Here is a 13,420-nt window from a genome sequence, read left to right as displayed (position 1 = left end):
CTTTACCTACATTCTACAACACAAAATATATGTGGGAGGGGAATAAAATATACCTTAGGAAGATTTTCATTTTAATAAGCCTTCATGGAATGTGGAGGCAAATAGATAGAGAGTCAAAGAACACTCAAGATGACAAAAATGATAAATATGACCAAATGCTCAAATGTGTTAAATATTCCTGAGTCATTTCTCCAGTAGATCCCTAAAGATATATTTCCACTTTTGTTAGTTAATAGTGAAATTCTTCAGAGATCAAAATCAATTCCTAGCAAATATCTGTGAGATTTTACAACAAATGATATTTCTAATAGAGAAAAACTCATCACTGTATTATTTTTTTTTTATCAAAACTACCTATCTCATACTGGCAGTGAATGAAAATATTTAAAAGTAGTGGGATGGAAAAACAAAACTGAATACTACTACAAATGAAGTTAGACCAAAGATAACAGAATCAGGTGAAATCAAATTTTCTTGTAGTTTATCAGTTGGAGGAAGGACGTACTTTTCTGTATGGAACTCTGAAGTTGAGCTGAAGGGGAAAAAGATTTGAGAGGTTGGAATTCCAGCCGGACAGCACTGAGAGAACTGAGAGCTGGCCGCAGAAGGGTTAAAAGAGAATTCTGGAGATGGTTAAGAGATTGGAGTTCAGGCCTTTTCCTTACTGTTGGAAAGATAGCATCTGAAACTGAGTTGCTGTTCACCTTGAAGGCTAGGTAAGGTGAACTTCATGTCTGCATTTTCTCTGGGCGCCAGTCTTCTGTCTCAGGAGAATAAGGAAACATGTTTTCTTCACAACGTGTTGTGGCTCAGATTGTAATATTAATATAGATACTTCAGTTTTGCATGTTATCAATTGTAATCTTCCCTGTGTGAACTCAAGGAACTTTGCTTGCTTGCAGGCAACCACAGACCAAGTGCCAGAGAGGCTTCAGAACCCTGGTTTCCCCTAAGTTTATCTGTTTATGTTTTTGTGTTTCTCTAATTTTCTTTGTTTCTGGAATCCTGTAGAACTCTCTAGGCAACAATTTTCTTATACAGTGGGTATGAAAAATGTCAATCTTAAGAGCCATGTCAGCAAAGTAAAGCTGATCACTAAGAAAAACTAGTTCCCAGATAGATCATTGAAGAAAAGAAAAACTGAGGAAAGAGAGAATGAGAAAACTAAGAAAAAATGATTCAAAGATAGATACAAAGAGAGAGAAAGAGAAAAATAACCAACACAAGTGAGTAGAAAACCAAAAGTAGAGAGAGATTATAGAGGAAAGAAATCTTGTGAGGATACTTTAGAAAACAAACAAGATTTTGAAAGAAGAACATAAACTTTAGCAACAAATATAGCCTCAGCTTCAAGTAAGACCAAGACCATGAAGTAGTCCAAGAAGTATATATGGAGAGTAATTTAAGTACATATAGGTTAATCATTCCTTAAGAACACACCAAGGTGCGTAAGACCACACTATTTCAGCAATTCCAGGAAAATTTCATTGAGATAGTTTAATGTTACTCATGAGAATGAGATCTAGTTGCAATCTACCCTTCACCTTCCACGAGATGTAACCTGCTCAGTGGCACTACATCAGGTAACAGGTATGATTACATGTTATGACAACTTGAAACCTAGACATTCTGAAGCCAATCTGAATTCAATTTAGAAAGAATATAACCATTTAATCTGCTAAACCTACAAGTAATCTTTATCTCCTAATCTACAAGCCATCTTTTTCTGATTTATGAATACATTCCGGAGGCTGAATCTGTATGGTTGGTATTGTTTGTAATTCTTGGAAATCTTTAGGTTCATATAATGGAATGGAAAACAAATGAGAAATAAAAAAAAAACTCACCAGAGATCCATTCATTCTGTCTTGCTGCTGACAATGAACACAAGACTCTAGATGCACGGCTGGGATATAAGGCAAATGACATATTCAGAAATGAATCTGTGAGATTTGGGGTCCAGAATTTTCTCTTGCAAACATGATACATGGGCTTCAAAACCATAAAGCTGTCTTAGAAGAATCTTTAATGTCTCAGGCAGAGCATTAAAGTTTCCAAGAAACACAAATGCAGTCCATTTCCTGACAGATAGATATTATTAAACAAACTAATTTCTATGTTTATGTACACATTAAATTCGAAAAAAATGAATGTTCCCACAAATATTATTGAATACTTGAAAGCAAAACCATATCACATATCCACTAAAAGTATTTATTACTGAACATACTTCGGGATGTAGGAACTGCTTTTTTAATGCAAAGGTATCCTAGGAATCCATTGGAATTTGTGTTCTACCTCGTTCATTTACATATTTTAACACCAGGGAAAGCATGTATGATGTAGCACAGTGTTTTCACCCAATTTAGAGAAAAAATGTCTACAGAATATATTTCTTGTGTTATAATATTTCAACAATGGTTGTCAAATGGCACATTTCACTGTATCCATAGCACACCTATGCAATGATTTGCAATTTGCCATTTAACATGCTTTGGCCAAAGGGACATGAGTAAAGATGAGGTAAACCCAGGTTTGAGAAGTCCCTAATGTTCATTTCCCTAAACAGTCTTGGAAAGAACCTTGACCATCCTAAAGATACAACATAAAATACTCCATATAGGAGTGACACACCTGAAGATAAGCAACACCTACAAAGCATACAACCTTGAGTAAGACATATTACCTCAAGTTTTCTTCTGTGATTTTTCTTTTAAGGCCAAATTTCCCTGACCAATACTTTCTGTACTACCAGGCAAAACCAACCAATAAGAGCTAGCATTAGCAAATCCTTAGATGGGACATTTAACATAAGTTTGCACACTAAAAATCATTCTGGTAACAGGCTGAATAAATTAGCAAGAAGAGGATTAGGGATTACTACATTAATAGATACTTTGTCATAACAATTTACCCCACGATCCCAAACCACAGCCTCAGGTACCCTCTCATAACTTGGCTCTGGCTTATTCCTCAGTCCAGCGCACCACAATTCCTGGAAATTAGTTTAAATCTTGCAACAACACAAAGTGATTGACAGTGGTATAGCAAAGAGTACCACGTGAATCTGGAGCTAAGGGAAGTAGCAACAATTTTTGTAATAGGCAAGGGAAGCTAGCAACATCTTCCCCTTCCTGTGCTTTTCTGCTTCTTCCCTTTAGGGCTTCTCAGAATTGACAAGGTCTGTCCATTTAGGATGGTGATACCTATTCATAGGGTGCTCTGCTTCAAACATTGGTAGGCTTCATTCCTAAAAATACAGGACCAGCACTCACTACTCCAATATCCCATGTACAACTGTCTCTAGAAACAGGGTCATGTACAAATACTTGTGAGCTCAACCCAGGAGATTAAAAACTCAAGCCAAACAGATTAAATTATCTCTAGGAGAAACAACACAGAAGCCCCAAATACAACTGCAATGGAAGAGGACTCAAGGCAGGCATACATCTCACAATTTCACTAGAATTCTTCCTGTACTCCTCTTACACCTGGGAAAAGCAAATAAAATCACATGTGTTAATAGAAGTATCCCTTGGTCTTGGAGTACAAATGCACAGCTCTTGGGCTCTCCTCGTCTGGACAATGACCCAGCTTACTCTCAGACATTTGGAAACCAGGTTCTTGCATCTGAAGGCCCAGAGGCTAATGGCAGTACAAACTCCTGAGCCTCATGCAAATTATCAACCCCAGACTGGAAAAAAGCTTGGAGAGGGAAGTAGGCGCTTTGGCTCAAGTATAAAGCTCTCCCTCTGTGCTGAGGTGCTCAGGAATGCTGCTTGCAGGCCCAAAGTTCATGCCCCACCAAAGAAACAGAAACAGAAAAACAAACAGAAACCCGTGGAGGGGACACTCCCGCGGCAATCACACAGTTCCTACCTGACATCAGTTCCAAAGCCTGAGATTCCTTCAAGTTACAGCTCCCAAGCTCCACTGCACAGAGCTGGGCGCCAGCCTCCTGGCTCCCACCTGTGGAAGGCCAAACTGTCTTTCAGGGCACTTCCAGCAGCCAGGCAAAGGAAAAGAATCCGGAAGAGGCAGACTTAAAACGCCCGGGGTGGGCGGGGAGACACATGGGCAAGAGCATCTTCTGCCCCACCTCCACCCTCCAAAAAACAAAAACAACCCAGGACTTTCAAAGAAAATATCCTCCTTGGTGACTACAATTCCCACAATGCTCGGTGCCACCCTGCTATATACCTGGGAACAAGGGTGCTCTTGTGCATTGGGACTTTTCTCTGCCTGCTGTGGGGGTTAAGCTCAGTTTCTTCTTGAAAACCACTGTTTCCTCTTGAAATACATAAGACCAACCAGAAAATGGATATATATGGGGAGAATTGGATACATTGGCTTTTTGATTCTTAGTTCTAATAATGAAATTGAGGTTATGAGACTGCATTGCTTATACCTTTCTGTTTATTCAATGCCTGTGTTCTGCTGAATGTAAATTATATCTCTGTTTTGTCTTAAATTGTTTTAATATATCCCCTCCTACTTTACAAAGATATTGCCCGGCGCTGGTGGCTCAAGCCTGTAATCCTAGCTACTCAGGAGGCTGAGATCTGATGATCCCTGTTCAAACCCAGCCCACCCAGGAGAGACCATGAGACTCCTATCTCTAATAAACCACTAGAAAACCGGAAATGGTGCTGTATTTCAAGTGGTAGAGTGCTCGCCTTGAGCTGAAGAGCTGAGGGACAAGCACCCAGGCCCAGAGTTCAAGACCCACAACCGCCAAAAAAAAAAAAAAAAGGTATACACAACCATAAACTTATACCTGTGTCATTTCCCATTGCTGTAATGAAAACACTGGCATAAAATAGTGAGATTGTTAGGTAAGTATGCAGCATAATACTTCTGGTGATTTGGATTTTCAAAATCTAATGATTAATTTTCCAGAAACTCCCCAATTCTATCTATTAAATCAAATGAATTTCTGTTTTTGTCTGAATTTTGCATTTCATTTAAGGATTTTATGTTTTGTTTTGTTGTTGGTCCTATGGCTTGAACTCAGAACTTGGGCACTGTCTGTGAGCATTTGCTGTGCTCTATTTGCATTTCCTTTAATAATTTGTTTAAGTAAGTAGTGAAAAGTTACCTCACAGGGATTCTCATGAACATGGAACATCACCTCCATTTCCCTTCAAAGAGATAGTGGTTTAGGGTGTCAGGAATGAATGCAGGAGGGATAGAAGAGTGAAGTTTAGGCTAGGCTATGTTGATGTGAAGCTTAATCACTTGCAAAACAGTCTGCATTTGTCTTTTCCTTTTGCATGTGGAAATCTCTTTAGACTTCTTACCTCTTCTCTGATCCTAACAGTTCCTCTCAGTAGCTTTAGGCTACATATCAAAGGGACCTCAGACTTGTCTTCTCAGACCTCATCCATTAAAATGTGCAACAAATCTTTTGTCTCCTGCTGCAATCCCATCAGAGCACAAGCAAGGCTCTGAGAGCCAATGGGATGATAATTAAGGAGACAGAGAGATGGCTGATGACACAGTTCAGCTATATTTCTCAAATGCTTGAGTAATATTGGTCTAGACCCACTGTGTCCAAAAGTGCAAACAGCACACATCTTTCCTCATTCTATTTCAATACATCTTTTCCACCCAAGCCTCCAGACAGTTAAAGCCCCAGGCCAAAAAGCTAGAACACACACTTCCTCAAACCAAGAAAGGGCAAGGACTTGCAGTCCTGAGGGTGGGAGTCAATGGCCCTGAAGCCTTTGCTCACATTTTGTCTGCTCCTGGCAGGCACCCCAGGGTCTACAACAGTCTCCCTCTCTCTTATCAAAGAACCTACCCTTGTCTCTTCCATGTTTATTGTGATTTTTTTGTAATCCCTTCCATAAAAAATAATTGGGAAAGACTGGATTGGAAATTTTACGTTTGATTTTAGTTCTCCAATGTATGGGTTCAACATGTCCCTATTGTAGACCAGAACTATTCCTCATGAAAATGGGAATCAAAGAGCATATTTGAATGTATAGACTTCAACTTAAAAGCACCTCTAACAATATAAAGAAAAAATAATTTCATTCTTTAAAACTAAATTCCTGGGAAGTGGCACTGTGGCTCAAGAGGTCGAGAGCTCGCCTTGATCTGAAGAGCTGAGGGACAAGTGCTCAGGCCCAGAGTGCAAGCCCCACAACCAAAAAAACAAATCCTCCCTAAAACTAAATTCCTGAGAGACAAAGAGATAAAACTGGAGTGCTTCCAAGAGGACCTGTGAAATATAGTTTTCTTTTCTTTTCTTTTCTTTTTCTGTTAGTCATGGGGCCTGATGTCTGGGCCTAGGTACTGTTCCTCGGCTCTTCAGCTCAAGGCTAGTGCTCTACCACTTAAGCCACAATGCCACTTCTGGCTTATTCTGCTTATGTGGTGCTGAAGAATTGAACCCAGGGCCTCATGCATGCAAGGCAAGCACTCTACCACTGAACCATCTTCCCATCCCTGAAATATAGTTTTCATGGTTCAAGCCTACATTTGTGATGAATTTCTTTATTCCTTTATCCTTTTGTTTTGTTTGGTTTGGTTTTTGGTTATGCCACTTGAACTGTGAGCCTAGGAACCATCCCTTAGCCCTTCAGCTCAAGCCAAGTGCTCTACATTGTGAGCTAAAGCACCAATTCTGGTTTTCTGGTTTTTATTGGAGATAAGTGTCTCACAGACATTGCTGCCCAGGCTGACTTTGGACTGCGATCCTCAGGTTTCAAGCTTTTGAATAGATAGGATTAAAGACATGAGGTACCAGCACCCAGCTTGCATTTCTTTTCTTTTATGTCCCAGCCTTGGGGCTTGAACTCAGTGCGTGGACACTGTCCCTAAATTTTTGCTCCAAACTAGCACCCTAGTACTGGAGCCACAATTCTACATTCGGCTTTTTCTATGTATGTGGTACTGAGGACTTGAACCAGAGCTTCATACATGTTAGGTAAGTACTCTACCACTGTTGCGGGACAGCCACAACACCAACAGTGCTCTGGAAGGGCAATGGGATGATAATGGAACAAACTGAGGGAAGGCCAATGATGAATCTCTCTTTATTCCAGCTATAACCTTAGCTATAGACACTTTCTAGATCGGTCCAGTGCTTGCATCACATTGTTTTAGTATTCACTGAGTCAAAAAGTGCATACCATGTGCATCTTTCCTCATTCTAGTTCAACCTTTTTCCAACAAACACCTAGAGGTATGCCCCTAGGCCCAGAAGCTACAAGGAACACTCCCTCCTACAAAAAGGGCAAGTACTTATAGCCCTGAAGATTGGAGTCCATGGTTGTGGAGCTTTTGCTCACACCTTGCCTGCTTCTGACACCTCAGGGTCTGCACCACTTCCCCCTTTTTCATTTTGTAAATTGAGCAAGTGTCTATCAGCCTGAACCTGGAAAATCGGCAGATCATCCATCTCAGGAAGAATGGAAGAAAAAAAAATACCAAAACAATAAACAGGAAAATGCCTAAGAAATAGCAAAAAGAGTGCTATTTCCCCAGGCGAATCCCTGCAGGTAATGGAGAACTGATACAGCTAAGCCTGTGTGGTGGAGTGACCAATACCAGATATCTGACCCTGAAGCTGCATAATGCCTAAGTTTAAATGATCACAGGGCAACATTCCTCAAATATGTCACTGGATATTGGTACAAGTCATATTTCCATCATATTTAAGAGGGGTAACACAGATGTACTGACAATTAGCATGACACATCATTTTTAACTGGCTCTTTAGCAGGTCTATGTGATCATCAACAAACATCATTGCTGTTTCCAAATCATAAAACATATCACAATCATTTTATCTACTCCCACCTGAATATCAAGGGGACCATAAACATTTCAAACTAATGTATTAACATGTTTTTTTGTATATATGGTTTCTACAAGGATCACAGGAGAAGCAGTAGCACTAGCAATAAGAGTCTGGGTAGCAATAATGTGGGCAACAAATATTCCCCAAAATCTACAGCAATGGCTAAGAGTCCCCTGAACCTCAATAGCAAACCGAGACCCAAACCATGGTTCTATCAACTGAACATGCAATGTAAGTTAAGGGGATTGCATAGTAAGCTAGGATTACTCATGCAGTTAGTGAGAACATAATTGTTCCTGCAAGAGGCATGAAACACCACCCCACCCTTGAAAACCATACCCAGCGCAACTACTAGCATGTATGGATACATAACACAAGCTTGCACAGTAAATGATACAAAACCATGAAACAGGACAGGTCTCTGAAACAGAGGTATGGGATGGTGAGAGGCATTAGTTCAAATAGGCCTCATGGCAGCAGTCAGGCTCAAGTTGTCAGGGTGAGCTTGTCCACACAAACTGACAAACATGGGAGCCAGCAAGGTACCACTGATCACATCACTCCTCTGAGACCAGTCCTACCTTACATACTGGGAGACTCCTACCAGCAGACCAGTGGACAAGATGTGAAATCCACAGGCCCTCCAGGGTGATGGATCATCACCACCATGGGAATCCCTGGGCATAGTGGAACCCAAGAGGGATGCACCACATCTCCTGCCAAAGGAACTCTACAAGTGTTATGCATAAGCTCCATCTTTTTCCATTGGTTCACCTTTTCCTCCAGAGGAAGTCAGAACCATAATCTATCCCTGAATACCTTACCATACTTGTACCTTCTACCTCAGGATCTGCAATAGTCAATAACTGTGATCAATGAAGTAAAGGATATATTATTTTTATAATAATGAGACTTAGGTCTGTGAGCAATGAACAATTCAAAAATAATATAGGAAATAAATTCTATTTATACTAGAACAATAAACATAAAACTTAGAAATGAATGTCTGAAAAATGTAACCAAGAACAATGACAACTATGGGACACAGCTAGTCTAGGAAGCAGCCATTTTTACCTGGTCCTTATGTCCTTGCCTCTCAGGAACTTACTTTTAACTTTTACAGAAATAAAGAATTATTCTTCCTTCATATTTTATAGGTGCTCCAGTGTTGCCATCTATCCATCCAAATGTGCCTCACGATCTCCATTTTCATGAGGAATAGTAAGGTCCACTAAAAGAGGGATGGAAAACCCTTACCCTGGAGGACTGAATATCAGGCATGAAAATTTCCTACACAATCCTTCCCAGTAATGATGTGGGGAAAGGATCATCAACAATCACAACAAACCCTTAAGAGACAAGCTTAGGATGTCTGATATGAGGGAGGGAGGCAAAAGATTTATTCCACAGTGTAATGGATACAGTCTGAGAAGACAAGTCTGAAGTCCCCTAGATATGTGGGTTAGACTTGCTGACAGGAACTTTTAGGTTCAGAGAAGAGGTAGAAAATCAAAACAAAATAGGATATGCAAAACAGAAAAATAAAAACAGACTGGTTTGGAGCAAGTAATCAAGCTTCACATGAACCTGGACCTGCCCTGAACTCTACCTCCTCCCACATTCATCCTGATCTACCTAGACAACCAATTTTTTTTGAAGAGTCTTGGAGGAGGAGTACCATTTTCTAAGAAACCCTTGGGAGGATCCTTTTCACTATTCCCCTGAAGCAATTAATAAAAGAAAGGCAAGTACAGCACAGCAAATGCTCACAGACAGTGCTCAAGCTCTGAGTTCAAGCCACAGGACCAACAACAAAACGAGGGAAAAAAAACTTTTTAAGGAAAGGCAAATTTCAGACACAAATAAGCAAAAACTCCTTAAAATTTCATAGATGGAATTTGGGAGTGTCTGGGAAAGTCATGAGTAGATTTTGAGAACTGTATTTAATTCAAAGATTATAAAGTACATCTGTCTTTAAATTCTGCTTTTGTATTCCAATATATATATAATAATATATATATAATATGTATATATTAGAGCAGGGGAAGATGATGCCAGAATCAATCAGTTTACTGTCTGCAAGTACTTTTTTTTTTTTTTTTGATCAATCTTGTGGCTTGAACCCAGCCTGAGCACTGTCTCTGCGTTTTTCAGCTCAAAGTGAGCTTTCTACAACTTGAGCCACAAGGCCACTTCCATTGTTTTGGTAGTTACTTGGAGATAAGGCTTATGAACTTTCCTGCCCAGGCTGGTTTTGAACTGGGATCCTCCTATCTCAGCTTCCTGAGACCTAGGATTACAGGCATGAGCCATTGGCACCCAGCTGCAAATACCTTTGTAAAGTGAGAGGGGAGATATTCAAAACTTTAAGGAAAAACAGAGACATAATTTACATTCAGCAGAACGTACTTTTTGAACAAAAACAAATATAAAAACTACGTAGTTTCATAACCTCAATTATATTAAAAGAACTAAGAATTAAAAAGCCCAATTACGCAATGCTTCTAATACATTTGTGTTTTTAATTGGTCTCACAATATTTCTGTTGGTAAACTGAATTTTCAAGAAGAAACTCACTTAAGTTTCAGGCGCTGGGAGAGAAAGGTCCCCATGCATCCTAGCGCACTTAGGACCAAATGCCTTGTGCCAGTCAAAATCCTGTAACAAGCCCACTTCCTCTAGGTGAATTGTGCATTGCATTCTGGGAATTGTAGTTTCTATTGGAGCATAGATACTTTGAAAGTAGGGGGACGGGGGAGGGGATGGGGTGTAGAGGGAGGAAGAGGCACCAGTCCCTCCTTGCCCACTGTTGGTGTTTTTATTTTGCAAATTCAGGTTACTTTGCTTTTCCCTTGCTGCTGGAAGTGCTCTGAAGTACAGCTCTGCACTCCATAGTCAGCCATGGTTCCAGAATCTTTATTCATTTTCATCAGCAAGAAAGAATGAAAGGATCTCTAGTGAGATTCTTTTATTTCCCACTTTGTTTGACATTCCGTTTTATGAACCAAAGGGCGCCAAGATTGAAGAAAAGAAAAAAAAAAAGATTCAGTGTCAGGAACATGTTCCTAAAAATGCTAATGATGTAGCCAGGCGCCTGTGGCTCACACCTGTAATCCTAGCTACTCAGGAGGTGAGAACTGAGGATCAGGGTTCAGAGCCAGCCCGGGTAGGAAAGTCTGTGAGACTCTTATCTCCAATAATCCACTAGAAAACGGGAAGTGGCGCCAAGGCTCAAGCAGTAGAGCGCTCACCTTGAGCTGAAGAGCACAGGGACAGCGCCCAAGCCCAGAGTTCAAGCCCCACGACTGACCAAAAAAAAAAAAAAGCTAAAGATGGCTTGGAGATTTAGCAGATTATAAAATCTGACATTCCAAGTTAAGTGCAGATATGCTTGTTTGTTTCTACTTTTTCTAGTGTGAGAGAAAGTTGTCCCACTAGTTATGTGATTCAGTGACACCTAGGAGATGACTTCTCATGGAAGGTGAAGGATGGCTAGCAACTGCTCAGACATCACATCCTCATATGGAATAGTAAACTATCCTAATGAAATTTTACTGGATTTGCTGAAATAGTGTGGTCAAACATAACTTCAAATATTCTACAGGACTGAGTGAGCTATAAGTACTTCAATTAATCTCTGGAAATATTCTTGGACTGCTTTGTGGTCTTTGTTTTACTTGAAACTTAGGCTGAGTTTGATGGTATTTATAGAAATCTCTGTTTTTCTCTATGGTGCTCTCATAGGAGTTCTCTTACCTATTTTCCCAATTCATTCTATTTTTCATGTTTACTAGCTTTCTTTCTTTCTTTTGCATTATATTTATTTATTGTGAAAATACCATACAGGGAGGTTACAATTACATGGGCAAGATAGTGAGTACATTTCTTATCAAGCATTGTTGCCTTCCACTTTGTTTCCCTTTATCATACCTTCTTTCTTTTTTATTTTTCAGTTGTAGGTCTGGAACTCTGGGCCTAGGCGCTATACTTAAACTCTGCAGGTCAAGGCTACTACACTACCACTGGTGCCACATCGCCACTTCCAGTTTTCTAGTGGTTAATTGGAGATAAGCGTCTCACAGATGGTCCTGCCTGGGCTGGCTTTGAACCTCTATGCTCAGATCTCAGCCACCTGAGTAGCTAGGATTGTAGGCATGAGCCACCACCATGTGGCTTCACTAGCTTTATTTCTCTCTTTCTTCTCTCATTGTCTATTTTTCTCTCTGTCTCTTTTTCTCTTTCATTCTCTCAGCTTCTCTTTCCTCCATTTTTCTCCTAATTTTACTTTTCTTCAAATGGTTTATCTGGGAAGTAGATTTTCTTACTGATCAGTTTTCTTTTGGTGACGAGGCTCTTAAAATTGACATTTTTCTCTCTCATTATACAGGAAAATTGTGGCAAAACATAAAATAATTTGAGGTTCCAGATTCTGTTATCTTTCTCTGGTTTAACCTCACTTGATGTGGTTCCTGCAGTTTTCCTTTTTCTTCTTGCTCTGCTTGCATATTTGCATTCACTGATATTATAAGATAGAAGCTGGGTCATAGGGTATGTTCTCAAATAAAATAAAATAAAATTTAAAAAAAAAAAAAAAAAAAAAGATAGAAGCTGGTTGTGAAAATAAACAATACAGGGACTATAGTGTCTTTTATTTAGCTTATTTTACTTAAAGTTCATCCCTGCCATAAAATATAGTAAAGTTTTCTCCTTTGAACACATTTATAGTTTTACATGCTTTGATGTTTTCCTTATTGTGAGTAGAGTTTGAGAAGTGATTCTCCAAGCATATGTTGTACTCCCTGCTTTATCTGCTGTTGCACACAAGTATAGAAATGCTGGACCATATTCCTATATAATTCTATGTTTAGTTCTTTTTAGGACTCTACGTACCATCTTTGATAGTTTGTTTGGTTCGTTGGTTGATCAAGAGGTTTGAACTCCGGGCCTGAGCGTAGACTCTCAGCTCTTTAGCTCAAGGCTAGCGCTCTACCACTGGAGCTACCTGGTTTTCTGGTAGTTTTATTGGAGATAAGAATTTCACGGATGTTCCTGCCAATACTGGCTTTGAATCGTGATCCTCAAATCTCAGCCATCTGAGTAGCTATGATTACAGGTGTGAGCCACGGGCGACTGGCTTCATCTTCGATAGTATTATATACCCAAGAAAAATGCACCAAGGTTCACATTCTTTTCACATCTTTCCTAGCATTTTTAGACTTTGAGAGTAGTGTTGTTGCTTTTATTTAAAACTATATCCATACTAGCATGTATAAAATAGTTATTTTATCAGAATTTTGATTTGAATTTTTCTCATGACTACTGATATTAAACTACTTTTATATTTTAATGTACTACATGTGCATGTCCTTTTGGAAAAGTCTCTTCAATCTTTTTCCCATTTTAAAAATAGATTTTTTTGGTGTAGGTGTTTCTAGAAGGATTATCCTTATATTTTCTAATTCATATTGGTTAAAAATCCATTTAGAGATATATGCAAATACTTCTCTCATACCATGCTTTTTTTTCCTTTATTGGTAGTGTTTTTCAACATACAAGGTTTTTGTTTGTATTTATTACTCATTTATTTATTTACTTACTTACTTATTTACA

This window comes from Dipodomys spectabilis, unplaced genomic scaffold (genome assembly GCF_019054845.1).
Source record: "Dipodomys spectabilis isolate Male_0828 unplaced genomic scaffold, ASM1905484v1 ptg000227l, whole genome shotgun sequence".
Classification (NCBI taxonomy): domain Eukaryota; kingdom Metazoa; phylum Chordata; class Mammalia; order Rodentia; family Heteromyidae; genus Dipodomys; species Dipodomys spectabilis.
Note: the sequence above shows the minus strand (reverse complement) of the source record.